Raw genomic sequence first — 12406 nt, 5'->3', positions numbered from 1 at the left:
CTAAACTATCTGTTTTTCTGGAGCTTATTACAAAGGTTTATACATGTCTATGCATTGTGTCATCTGCAGATGTAGAAATGTTACCCTGTTCATGAACTTAATCAATGGTCCCAACACTGACTCAACTCAATACCTATCAATACCTACCACAATCTCTGCTTTCTGCTTTTAAGCTACTGTCTCCTTCATGCAGCTATGGACCTGCCTTTGTCTTTATAATCCTCTGATGTTCTCTTCACAGCCTAATGTTTTGCTTATCTTTGTGTGTGAACTGGTAAAATTTCAAGTGCCAACATTGGTCTCTGAGGCACACATCTTGCCCACCTGAGAAGCAGAGTCTCATGCTTGCTATTGAATCTTCACCCATGCCAGTGTGTTTGGTCCTGTACCTGATTGTATTTTCTGCTATAACTGTTGATGTAGCAACTCAGAAAATGCCTTCAGGAAGTCACAGTAATCGACCAATTTTTCTTTATATGTACATGGTGCATCATATTAATTGATAAATTGGCCAAAGGTGATTTCCCTTTCAAAAAACATATTAAATTTGCCTGATTACCTACAATTTTACTAAGTGTCTTACTTTTATGCCTTTAACAAGATTTCTAACAATTTCCCTATGACAGATCTTTTTTTTCAGATTATGAGAACACTCAGTCCTCTTTTTATTGTCACTTAGAAATGCATACATGCATTAAGAAATGCTACAATGATTCTCTGGAGTGATATCACAGAAAACAGGACAAATCAAAGACTAACACTGACAGAACCACATCATTATAACATATAGTTACAGCAGTGCGAAGCAATACCATAATTTGATGAAGAACAAACCATGGGCAAGGTAAATAAAGTCTCAAAAGTCCCCGCGTCGATCGACTCCCAAGTCCCCGATAGCAGGTGGCAAAAGGGAGGAACTCCCTGCCATAAACTTCCAGGCACCATCAATTTACCAATGCCTTTGAAGCAGCCGACCACAGCCGACACTGAGTCCATCCGTCCAAAAACTTCAACCTTCCGACCACCCTCTCTGATACAGCCTCCCGAGCGCCTTCGACCTCGTCCCGGCCGCTGAAACATGCAAAGCCGAGGATTTTGGGGCCTTCTGCTCCGGAGATTCAGGTTACCACACAGTAGCAGCGGCAGCGAAGCGGGCATTTCAGACATTTTCCAGATGTTCCTCCGTGCTCTCACGTCTGTCTCCATCAATCAGGATTGTGCACGGTCCCTACTTGACAGATAACAGACATCACCACCAAAGTGGCCGCGCGCACTGCCGTCGTGCCGCCATCTTCTCCTCCTCATGGAGGAGTCTGAATGTTTTAAATGTTCTTTTTGGATAGTTGTATTGTTTTTTTAATTGGGTCCCCCCCCCACCCCGGGCTGTGTGCAGAGCCCACTGCTGTACACTCTGCTCAAACATGACTACAAAGCCAGACACCTAAGTAATCGCATTGCCTAATTTGCCGATGACATGACAGTGCTGGGGTTCATCACCAACAACAATGAGATGGTCTACACAGAGGAGGTGGAAGAGCTCGAGGCAGATAACCCTTTCCTCAATGTCAACAAGACAAAGCAGATTGTTATTAACTTCAGGTGAACTCACTCCATTCACACCCCTCTTTACATTGGCGGCAGAGCAGTGGAAACTGCAAAAAGTATCAAATTCCTGGGAGTGCACATCTTTCATAACCTCTCCTAGTTGCAGAACACATCCTACACAATCAAGAAGGCTCACCAATGCCTCACCTTTCTGAGGAGACTGAACAGAGCTGGGCTATGCACGTCAATACTCATGACCTTATACAGATGTGCAGTAGAGAGCATTTTAACAAGCTGTATTTCTGCATGGTACAGAAACTGCATTGCAGCAAACAGAAAAGCTCTACAACAGGTAATCAATACTGCTCAATGCATCATCAGCACCACCCTACCTGCCATTAAGGACATATATGCAGAAAGGTGCCGGAAAAAGTCTAACAGTATCATGAAGGATCCCACACACCTCCATCATGGACTATTTGTCCCTCTCCCATCAGAGAGGAAGCTTCGTAGCTTCCACACCGGGACCACCAGACTTAAATACAGTTACTTTCTCCAAGCAGGAAAGCTGATCAACACCTCCACCACTAACCCAACCCTCCACATCGCCCACCACAACTACTTTATCATTTCCTGTCAGAGTCACCTTATGTAAAGCCACTCCTGTATCCAGCATCACTTTATGGACATACAATCAATCTATATATCGAAGCTATCTTATTTATTTAAGCTATCTTATGTATTTATTTAATGTATTTTTTAATTATTTTGTGTTTTTTTGTGCTGCATCAGATCTGGACTAACAATTATTTTATTCTCCTTTGCACTTGTGTACTGGAACTGACATTAAAGAAGTTAAATCTTGAAAATTAGGTTCAGATCAAAATTCTTAGTGTGAACAGCCAGGTCAGTTGTCTCAAGGTAAAGTGCCAACCTTCATCATTAATTATGTATAATACAAGACAATGAGAAAACTAAGGGTTGCACATATTTTTCACTGACTTGAAATCTAATCAACAAATTGCAATCCAAGACCATCTTGTAAAATCAATATCTCAATATCGCAATGCAGCACTTTATAGAAACTCATAAAGTTCATGTAATCCTGAGAGTGTGCCTTTCATATATGCAGAGGAGGAGATAACAACCAATTCACAGATATGATTTCACAGAGGTGGGAAGTGCAGGTCAACCTGCCACCAGGTTTCCTAAGCAGAGGTAAACAGAAAATAATCTGTAGACACCTTCACAGCGATTGCGAAAACCCGGACTCCAGCAACGACCATGGACACCTTCACAGCGATTGCGCAACCACCAACTGCGACGCCAGCCTTGAACTCCAGGCCGGGTCTTTATGTGCTGCTGTTGTGACTCCTGTCTACCCTCCCCCACCAATACTCTGCAACCCCGTCTCCTTCAGATCCCATCGTCAGCTCCTGGGTCCTCAGAGGCTCCATCTTCCTCTCACCCCACGCTCCCCTCTCCATTGACACCCCCAGCCTCCCCCCTCTGATCCCAACTCTCAAGATTCCAGCCTTGAACTCCAGGCCGGGTCTTTATGTGCTGCTGTTGCGACTACTGTCTCCCCTTCCCCCACCACCACTCCGCAGCCCCATCTCCCTCAGATCCCACCGTCAACTCCTGGGCCCTCGGAGGCTCCATCTTCCTCTCACCCCAACCCTCCCCTCTCCACTGACACCCCCAGCCTCCCCCCTCCCCCCTCTGATCCCAGCTCTCATCCGTGCCGGGTCTTTACCATCCCCTCCGACCTTCAACTGTCGGAGACAGAACGCTCGGTCCTCAGTAAGAGCCTCACGTTTGTCCCTCTTCGCCCACACCTCAACGAGTTCTGTGTTCGCCATGATGCGGAACTTTTCTTCCGTCGTCTCCGTCTCCGAGCCTACTTCTTTGGCAAGGACTCTTCCACCCCCACCGATGACCCCTTCTCCCGTCTTCAACCCTCCTCTTCTTCATGGACACCCCGCTCTGGTCTTCTGCCTGCTCTGGATCTCTTTATCGCTAATTGCCGACGGGACATCAACCGTGTCGACTTCACCACACCTTGTCCCCATTCCAACCTCACTCCTTCCGAACGCTCTGCTCTCCACTCCCTCCGCACTAATCCTAACCTTATTATTAAACCCGCCGATAAGGGGGGTGCTGTTGTAGTCTGGCGTACTGACCTCTACCTTGCCGAGGCACAGCGACAACTCGTGGATACCTCCTCTTATTTACCCCTCGATCCAGGCCATTGTCTCCCACATCATCACCGACTTTATCCGCTCAGGGGATCTCCCATCCACTGCTACCAATCTTATAGTTCCCACATCCCACACTTCCCGTTTCTACCTCCTACCCAAGATCCACAAACCTGCCTGTCCTGGCCGACCTATTGTCTCAGCTTGCTCCTGCCCCACTGAACTCATTTCTGCATACCTCGGCACTGTTTTATCACCCCTTGTTCAATCCCTTCCGACCTATGTTCGTGACACTTATCACGCTCTTAAACATTTCGATGATTTTAAGTTCCCTGGCCCTCATCGCTTTATTTTCACCATGGATGTCCAGTCCTTATATACTTCCATTCCCCCATCAGGAAGATCTCAAAGCTCTACGCTTCTTTTTGGATTCCAGACCTAATCAGTTCCCCTCTACCACCACTCTGCTCCGTCTAGCGGAATTAGTCCTTACTCTTAATAATTTCTCCTTTGGCTCCTCCGACTTCCTCCAAACTAAAGGTGTAGCTATGGGCACCCGTATGGGTCCTAGCTATGCCTGCCTTTTTGTTGGGTTTGTGGAACAATCTATGTTCCGTGCCTATTCTGGTATCTGTCCCCCACTTTTCCTTCGCTACATTGACGACTGCATTGGCGCTGCTTCCTGCATGCATGCAGAACTCGTTGACTTTATTAACTTTGCCTCCAACTTTCACCCTGCCGTCAAGTTTACCTGGTCCATTTCTGACTCCTCCCTCCCCTTTCTAGATCTTTCTGTCTCTGTCTCTGGAGACAGCTTATCCACTGATTTCTACTATAAGCCTACTGACTCTCATAGCTATCTGGACTATTCCTCTTCTCACCCTGTCTCTTGCAAAAACGCCATCCCCTTCTCGTAATTCCTCCGTCTCCGCCACATCTGCTCTCAGGATGAGGCTTTTCATTCTAGGACGAGGGAGATGTCTTCATTTTTTAAAGAAAGCGGCTTCCCTTCCTCCATTATCAACTCTGCTCTTAAACGCATCTCCCCCATTTCACGTACATCTGCTCTCACTCCATCCTCCCGCCACCCCACTAGGAATAGGGTTCCCCTGGTCCTCACCTACCACCCCACCAGCCTCCGGGTCCAACATATTATTCTCCATAACTTCCGCCACCTCCAACGGGATCCCACCACTAAGCACATCTTCCCCTCCCCCCCTCTCTCTGCATTCCGCAGGGATCGCTCCCTACACAACTCCCTTGTCCATTCGTCCCCCCCATCCCTCCCCACTGATCTCCCTCCTGGCACTTATCCGTGTAAGCCCTTACACTTCCTCCCTTACCATCATTCAGAGCCCCAAACAGTCATTCCAGGTGAGGCAACACTTCACCTGTGAGTCGACTGGGGTGATATACTGCGTCCGGTGCTCCCGATGTGGCCTTTTATATATTGGCGAGACCCGACGCAGACTGGGAGACCGCTTTGCTGAACATCTACGCTCTGTCCGCCAGAGAAAGCAGGATCTCCCAGTGGCCACACATTTTAATTCCACATCCCATTCCCATTCTGACATGTCTATCCACGGCCTCCTCTACTGTAAAGATGAAGCCACACTCAGGTTGGAGGAACAACACCTTGTATTCCGTCTGGGTAGCCTCCAACCTGATGGCATGAACATCGACTTCTCTAACTTCCGCTAGGCCCCACCTCCCCCTCGTACCCCATCTATTACTTATTTTTATGCACACATTCTTTCTCTCACTCTCCTTTTTCTCCCTCTGTCCCTCTGAATATACCTCTTGCCCATCCTCTGGGTCCCCCCCAACTTGTCTTTCTTCCCGGACCTCCTGTCCCATGATCCTCTCGTATCCCCTTTTGCCAATCACCTGTCCAGCTCTTGGCTCCATCCCTCCCCCTCCTGTCTTCTCCTATCATTTTGGATCTCCCCCTCCCCCTCCAACTTTCAAATCCCTTACTCACTCTTCCTTCAGTTAGTCCTGACGAAGGGTCTCAGCCTGAAACGTCGACTGCACCTCTTCCTAGAGATGCTGCCTGGCCTGCTGCGTTCACCAGCAACTTTGATGTGTGTTGCAATAATCTGCAGATGCTGGGCTCAAAGCAACACTCACAATGAAGGGTTCCGGCCCAAAACGTTGACCGATCTTTTCCACAGATGCTGCCCGACCTTCTGAGTTCCTCCAGCATGTTGTGAGTGTTCTTAAGCAGAGGAGTGCCCCAAAGAATGAATGACAGTTAAATGTTAGAACCCCAAAGCCCTCCCCCCCCAGCTCCCCCCTCCCACGCACAAGCAGCAGCAAGGCAATGACTCCCCACCCAACCCCACCAGCAAAAAAGCATCAGAACCCTCCACCGAGCACTCAAGTGTGCAACAAAGCATCAGTAAAGACACAGATTTGCAGTACCCCAAAAACTACTCGTTCACCCAGTAGTGCGACATACCACAGGCTCTCTCTCTCGCGCTAATAGTGGAAAAAGAGTGAGAGGAGAGACATAAACAACTCACTGACTTACGATGTTAAAAGTCTGTTGCGTCACTTTTTCCAAGCTCTGTGCCCAGAGAGTAGACACCAGAAGGGTGCAGCTCTCCGGAAACACAACCCCCGGCAGCTGACCCGCTGCTTCCGATGTTCCGCGTTCTCCCATGACACTTCAGTCAGGGGCACCAGCCTAGAATCAGCATGTCCCCAGAGCCACGAAAATCTGGAACACTGAAGGCACACTCACCTTCCAGGCTGTGTCCTTTGGATATTGAAAAGTGGCCGTGACAGCGGGTCCCATTCTCGCAAAGAACTGAAATAAGAGTGAAAAGGTCAGGGTTTTCAAAAGAACCTTGAAAAGGGAAAAAAAGAGATATTAAAGATAGAAATAGAGCTGTTTCCAAAAATGCAAGCAAAGGAACCGCCGTTTAGCGCCATCTCGACTTCACTCTGCCTTTCCGTCTTGAATTCAGTTTTGAAAAATATGTAAAGTTGTGTACCCAATCCTTATGTGAGATGGTTTATAAGTAATTTAAGATTCAGAGTAATATAGCTGATTCTCTGAATTGCCTAACAAGCCATTCAGGGCAACTTACAGCTGTCCTTACCTTTTCATCCACTCTGCACAAATTAAAATCTTAAACTAATGTGTATTCCTTCCAAATAATCCAAAATAAATGGACATTGTGAGTCAGTCTACAATACTTTGAAAGTTTGTGTTAGCCTTCTCCCTTTGCACTGTTGTTGCTTAAATCAGGATTTCTCAGAATGCTGAAGATTGTGGAGAAAAAAGCACAACAGCGTCTCTTTCACCTCAGACGGTTAAAGAAATTTGGTACGAGTCCCCAAATCCTGAGGACTTTCTTCAGGGGCACAATTGATAGCATCATGACTGGCTGCATCACTGCCTGGTATGGGAACTGTACTTCCCTCAATTGCAGGACTCTGCAGAGAGTGGTGCGGACAGCCCAGCGCATCTGTAGATGTGAACTTCCCACTATTCAGGACAGTTGCATATAAAGGGCCCAAAGGATCACTGGGGACTCAAGTCACCCCAGCCACAAATGGTTCCAGCTGCTACCATCCAGGAAATGGTACACATCAGACTGATTAATTCACACTGATACAATTGTATTTCTGTCCTATATTGACTGTCCTGTTGTACATACTATTCATTACAAATTACTATAAACTACACATTGCAGGTTCAGACGAAGACATAATGTAAAGATTTTTATTCCTCATGTATATCAAGGATGTAAGAAATAATGTCAATTCAATTCAATTTAATTCAGATTGAACAGGACCCGTTTGTTTCGTCTTTGTGAAGGTCTTCTGCACTATGCAGTAAGGACTCCATCTTGTGGTCCAAACAAATATTCTCCTGAAATGTGTGGTCCTAACGAAGGGTCTCGGCCCAAAACGTCCACTGTGCTTCTTCCTATGGATGCTGTCTGGCTTGCTGCGTTCACCGGCATTTTGTGTGTGTTGCTTGAATTTCCAGCATCTGCAGATTTCCTTGTGTTTGCGTAAGAAGTTTTAATGTAGCTTTTAAAACAGGGGAATCAATAGCCACTTCTTGCCATTACTATATTTCACCGATGTCATCTTGAATCTGAAGGGTTTGGTAGAAGACTAAGTTTTCTCAGAGCAGTGGTGCCCTAAAGATGCTGCAGTTGGAATTTCTCAGTGCAAGTGATACGAAATAGCAGAAGAAACCATGTTGATTTGCGGATGAACAGAAACCGGTATCTATTATCCTCACCCAGTGACACTCATTTAACTTTCAATGTCTTCATTAAATTTATTTCAACTTTAATGGAATGCATGTGCCCCAAAGGATTTAATCTGAAATGAGATAAATAAATCTTCCTCCACGAATTGTTAAATTCAAACTTTGCTAGATGGCTGTTGACCCTACAAGAGGGTTAATCCGCCCTTTGACAGGTCTTGTTTTTCGTCCTGCAGGGTGTCTAGCCACCCTCCTCACCAGGCAAGCCTGGTGGGGGAGCCAGTTTAGTTGCCAACCACCGAACCATGCGACAGGTAGTATTTGGTTACATGGTACCAGTAGCAGTCAGACAAGTAACCTGACATTAACACATGTCGGGACTAATACATTTTGGCCCAAATAAGCAGCTGCCCCAATTAGCTAAAGTTTCATGGAAATAGTTAAAAATGTATAATAAAGATGAACTGCTGTTTAACTGAACACCAAATTATGTATTTAATTGAAATACAGAACAGATTAGGATATGAAAAAGGGTCCAGTGCTTTTGTGGCGTATATGACGAATAATCACTTCTTCATACAGGTATAAATTACAATTGACATTTCGACAATAAACTCTGCCATCTTCTTCATCCAATCATGTTTCCGCTCTCCCACCTTGTTTACAATTGAACTACAGTTCTTACTTAGAGCGAGACCTTCATCTTTGTTAAAATTCTTTTCCTCTAGTTTTATTTTAATAGCTTCCTTTACCGGGTGTTCTCGAAAGCCATTAGTGAGGCACAGTAACTTTGTGCCATCAAACTCAATCCTGTGGCCACTGTGAATGCAGCGTTCTGCTCCCGCCATTTTCTCCAGGTAACTCAAATGGATACACCTCCTGTGTTTCTTGATGTGGGTTTCCACCATGCATCTTGTCTGGCCGATGTAAGCTGCTCCACATTCACAGGGAATTCTGTAAACACTAGCCAACCCAAGTCCCAGGTCATCCTTAACCCACACAAGCTGTGATTTGAGCTTCCTTATGACTTTGTGAATGGTGTTAATCTGGTATTTCTTCAGGATCCTGGCGCTCCTTGCTGAAACCGTGGAAATATAGGGAAGACAGGCAGTAACAACAGGTTCGTAGTAGTTGTAAGGTTTCCTGATTTTTCTGTCAGACCTTTTAAGGGCCTGTTTGATATCCTTCACCTTAAAGCCATTCTGTAGGAATGTCATATGTAATCATCTTATTTCCTCGGGGAGACTCTCTGGGTCCAAAATAGCTTTCACACGGTGAATCAAAGTAGAAAGAACAGCTCTACATTGGGAGGCGTAATGGTGGCTATTATTGTTGAGGTACAAGTCCTGGTGAGTGGGTTTCCAGTTGTCCAAGGCTACTGTGGTTTCCATCATATTACAATGTCCAGGAATGGGAGGCAACCATTCCTCTCCATCGTAAATTGAATGTCTGGATGTATATGTTTAGATGGCCGTGGAACTGTTGGAGTGCCTGGAGTCTATGAGGTCACACTCTGAAGGTGTCATCAACATATCTGAAGAAGCATTTGGGGCATAAGGGTGATGAACTCAGAGCCCTCTCCTCAAAGTCCTCCATGTAGAAATTAACAATAGCCAGTGACAAGGGTGATCCCATGACCACTCCGTCCATTGTTTATAGTAGTTCCCCTTATAGAGTAAGTATGTTGATGTAGGGGTATGTCAATGGTACCCCTATCAAACTTCCACCGCAGGAGGACCAAGCTGTCTTTGATGGAAATTCTCATGAATAGGGACACCATGTTGAAACTGTCCAATATGTCCTCTGGGTTCAGCTGGATGTTGGTTACCATTTTAACAAAGTCGGTCTAATTGGTGAATTGATGCTCACAGCCTCCAGCTAAGGAAGTGTAACCCAGGTTAATTAAACCCAAAGCTGTAATGTTGGAAAGCTTCACTTGCGGAGGGATAAAAATAAGGTTTACCAATTTTTTCAAAAAAAAAGAGAACTTGGAAAAATATGCAAGAATGAGGCCTGGCTGACACAGGCATGGGAAGAAACAAAAATGCAGCAAATTATAGAAACTAACTAAAGATTAAAAACTATTGAAAGTGGAATTAGTAGTTAGTACCTTTACCCTACTTATCAGAAACCTCAAGGTGAAATCCCTGGAAGAGAGATAATATCGATAAAGGATTTATTACAGTTACGGCTATAACGAGCAGCAGCTACAGCAAGACGATATCAGCAGGCCAAGATCTCTACCATGTAACTGGGAATTAATTCTGTTAAATCATACCAAGGGATTCGGTCAGGTTTTTTTGTATGTAAGTATTGTGAATTGACTTTCTATGGATGACCCACTATTTCATCCAACGAAACAAGAAACAAGATGGTGAGCCACCCAAGATGAAGGACCAGCATGGGAACAGAAAGTTTAATGACATAGAGGATTTAATACAGTTGGATGTACAAGTTTATTTCTCATTTGAAGGATCTGAATTTGATTTTCTGGAAGAACTGATTATTTTGCAAAACCATTGATAAGTTACTGAAAGAGATTTACTTTGTTTAAAAGTTATGAGAATAATTGTCATGAAAGGAGTTAAGCTGTATGTGTGTGTATATATATATATATATGTATGTATGTATGTGTGTGTGTGTGTATGTATATGTGTATATATATATATATATATGTATGTGTGTGTATATATATATATGTGTGTGTGTGTGTGTGTGTATATATATATATATATATATAATTTCTTTTTGGTGTTGAATTTGAATTTGCAGACATACTGATCTGAAACTAAAACTGAAGTTAACCATGATACCTAAGACTAGAAATTCAATTGGTTCTCTAACTAACTAGGGATAAATAAAAAGGAAAGGTTAGACTGTAAACCTTTAAATAGGGAATAACACTAGATTTAATTAGTTAGAGAAATCAGAGTAATATAGGTTATTCTAATGAATCTCACTAATTCTAACTAAAAAGGAATTTCATTTTTGTTGATATCTGACATTTGGAACCTAAGACAGAAAGTTGTTATTTTGAATTGTTCTTACTCATGTACATATATGTTTTGTATACATTGCTATTTTATATAAACAAAACTTGGCTCTAGAAGTGGGTGTTTTCTATTCACTCCCTCCTTCCGATACCTAGAGCTTCTGACTGATGCCTACTATGTAATTTGATATTCTCGTAAAGAGTGCGGTGACCAATCACATGAGATAAGACAAGCCCTATACAGGTGCCACAGGAGGAAGCATGGTTGTTAAATGCTTAGTGAGATTGTTGAAGAATCTATCCTACTGATGATAGACCTCGGGGGGGAACCTTCCTTGCATATTTTAAGGAGCCCATAGAGTCTTGGTGGAATGAGCGCCTGAGACAGAAGTGTCTTGTATATGTCTGTTGGCAGTCCAGACTTCTTCAGTAAAGCAGAGGTCATCCTGACATTCGAATCCGTGGGATCCTGCTGTAGAACTCTGTAGGTGGGATTGTCCAGAATCTGTTGGACTTTCCTGTGATATTCCTTGGAGGACTTCAGGTCCATTGCATTTCCTTTGTCTGCTGGTAAAATCAAGATGGCTGGGCTTTAGTGCCTGGAGGGCCAGTCGCTCTCTTTTGTAATGTTCGCTTTCAGCAAAACAGCCCTTTTGAGGGCCATTTAGACTTTCTCCTTATCTCCTTCACAATATTTGGTGGTTGAATAGCATATTCTTGAGGGATCATCTCACAAATCAATTTGAGTAAAACAAGGCCATATTGGGAAATAAGCAGGGGGTGATGTAAGGAAAGAGCTAAATGTGATTCCTCCTTGTTTTATGCTAAAATAAAATAGAAGTCTGTAAGACAAAATAGTGTTAGCTTGGAGTGGGGTGGTTTTGAGAAAGTACAAGAGAACCAGTCCACAGCAATGTTTTGAGAAAGTCGAGGAAATATGAATCTGCAGCCATAATAGTGCAATGTGGTGAAAATATATGTTTGTCTGCACTAAAGGTTGTAAGAGATAGGGAGGGTGCAGCTGGTTCCACCAAGATATTTAAGTAAGCTAGCCAATAATATTAAAGAGGATACCAAAAATTTCTTCAGATACATAAAATGTAAAAGAGAGGCGAGAGGGGATATTGGACTTCTAGAAAATGATGCTGGAGAGGTAGTAATTGGGGACAATGAAATAGCTGATGAGCTGAATAAGTATTTTGCATTATCCTTCACTCTGGCAGACTCTTGCAGTATGGTGGAAGTTCCAGGTGTCAAGGGGGGATGAAGTGAGTGAAATTATCATAACTGGAGAGAAGGCTCTTGGGAAAATGAAAGGTCTGAAGGTAGATAAGTCACCTGGACCAGATGGTGTACACCCTAGAGTTCTGAAAAAGGTGGCTGTAGAGGTTGTGGAGGCATTAATAATGATCTTTCAAGAATTACTAGATTCTGGAATGG

This window comes from Mobula birostris, chromosome 7, assembly GCF_030028105.1.
Source record: "Mobula birostris isolate sMobBir1 chromosome 7, sMobBir1.hap1, whole genome shotgun sequence".
Taxonomy (NCBI): domain Eukaryota; kingdom Metazoa; phylum Chordata; class Chondrichthyes; order Myliobatiformes; family Myliobatidae; genus Mobula; species Mobula birostris.
The sequence above is the reverse complement of the archived record's forward strand: the minus strand, read 5'-3'. Positions refer to the sequence as shown.